Genomic DNA, 2,211 nt, shown 5'->3' with positions numbered 1-2,211 from the left:
AGCCAGCCATCTCATCCTCTGTCGTCCCCTTCTCCTCCTGCCCACAATCCCTCCCAGCATCAGAGTCTTTTCCAATGAGTCAACTCTTTGCATGAGGTGGCCAAAGTACTGGAGTTTCAGCTTTAGCATCATTCCTTCCAAAGAAATCCCAGGGCTGATCTCCTTCAGAATGGACTGGTTGGATCTCCTTGCAGTCCAAGGGACTCTCAAGAGTCTTCTCCAACACCACAGTTCAAAAGCATCAATTCTTCGGTGCTCACTATTACCACTGTTTTTCCATGAATAGAGACCCCTCCAATTAATAGGTTTATTGATTTTTCAGAGTTATTCTAGAAAGGATTGATACTTAATTCTGTCAGGGAAAAACGAAGTTCTTAAAATGCTTCAGGAAAGGACAATGGATGGGAAATCCCTGCTGGTCCACTGGTTATGATTCAGTGCTTTCACTTTGGTGGCTTGAGTTCAATCCCTATTCACCGGGCTCCCTGCCCTGAGTGTCATGCCACACAGTCAAGAAGAAAAAGTACAACAGAAATTAGAAGCTAGTATTTAGAACTGACTGTCAATCTGTGAGTATATTTTCAATCATTTAAAAAATGTCCTGACTATAACTCTGGTTGCCTGATATGATGATTTCAAAATTAAATTCCATGTTTATATACTAATAAGAAACCTGAGATATACTTGAGGAACCAAATTAAAATCTTTCTACTGTTATTAAAGTAATCAAATATTAAATTACAACCCTCCTTAGGTTCTACTCAAGGTAAAGCTGACCTTTCAAACCAAAGGATTTCTTTGCATGAATCATTTGTGCAACTCTTTCTGATCAATGTTAATGACAAATGAAAATTGTAAGAAGTATTATAATCACAGCTAATATGTGTGCCATTTAGAATTTCTTTTTTTGTTGTAAGTCACTGACACCCCTTCACAAACAGGCTTAAATAGTAACAAGAAGTTGATTGATTCACTGGGTCCTCAGTGCAAGTGGCTTCAACATTTCCATTCCATTTTCCTGTTCTCCTTCAGCTGTGCTCTCCACTAGACTGCCTCCTCAGTTCAGTTCAGTCACTCAGTCGTATCAGACCCTTTGCGATCCCATGGACTGCAGCACAACAGGCCTCCCTGTTCATCATCAATTCCCAGAACTTGCTCAAACTCATGTCCATGAGTCAGTGATGCCATCCAACCATCTCATCCTCTGTCCTCCTCTTCTCCTCCGGTCTTCAATCTTTCCCAGCATCAGGGTCTTTTCCAAGGAGTCAATTCTTCTCATCAGGTGGCCAAAATATTGGAGTTTTAGCTTCAGCATCAGTCCTTCCAATGAATATTCAGGAGTGATTTCCTTTAGGATGGACTGGTTGGATCTCCTTGCAGTCCAAGGGACTCTCAACAATCTTCTCCAACACCACAGTTCAAAAGCATCAATTCTTCGGAGCTCAGCCTTCTTTATGGTCCAACTCACATCTATACATGACTACTGGAAAAACCATAGCTTTGACTAGACGGACCTTTGCTAGCAAAGTAAATGTCTCTGCTTTTTAACAATCTGTTTAGGTTGGTTACAGCTTTTCTTCTCAAGGAGGCTCATAAATTCCAGGTGTCACACTGGTACACCAAAATGTCTCAGAAAAGATCGCTGATCTGAGTTACTCTCTCTGCATGAGAGCGCTCAGTCCTGTTCGACTCTGTGCGACCCCATGGACTGTAGACCACCAGGCTCCTCTGTCCATGAAATTGGTTGCCATTTCCTCCTCCAGGGGATCTTTCCAACCCAGGAATCCAACCTGAGTCTCCTGCAGCTCCTACATCGGCAGGCAGATTCTTTATCACTGAGCCACCTGGGAAGGCTCTCTGAAAAGCAAGCAAATTCCTTTTCAACAAACAGTTTTACTGAATTGGTTAGAACCTGGCTCATGCAGAATCAATTCCTGTGGTGAGAAAAATGCCCTGATTGGCTGGTGTCTGAGTGCCTTAGCCAATCACCATGGCCAGAGGACAGGATGCGTGACTGTTCAGGACCAATCGCAGCTCCCCTCCGGACCTAGTAGGGGGGCAAATCTCACCCAGACCGCAGGAGGCCACACCGGATATAAGAGGAACAGATGCTAGCGAGGCTGCTGAGTGAGCTCTTCAGTTACTCAACTTTTTTCAGGCTTTGTTGTTGCTGCTGTGGAACTGTATTCACAGAGAACCAGGGGTTGGGGG

At 43.8% G+C, this 2,211-nt stretch overlaps 1 protein-coding gene across 1 annotated transcript in view; it reads left to right on the top strand.

The window, feature by feature from the left end:
* LOC104993123 overlaps nucleotides 1-2,211 on the top strand; it is a 137,788-nt gene that overhangs the window by 130,546 nt on the left and 5,031 nt on the right. The gene's annotated exons all lie outside the window — the stretch shown is intronic.

Source organism: Bison bison, unplaced genomic scaffold, assembly GCF_000754665.1.
Source record: "Bison bison bison isolate TAMUID 2011002044 unplaced genomic scaffold, Bison_UMD1.0 scf7180017864233, whole genome shotgun sequence".
Lineage (NCBI taxonomy): Eukaryota > Metazoa > Chordata > Mammalia > Artiodactyla > Bovidae > Bison > Bison bison.
Note: the sequence above shows the minus strand (reverse complement) of the source record. Positions and strands in the feature narration are given on the sequence as shown.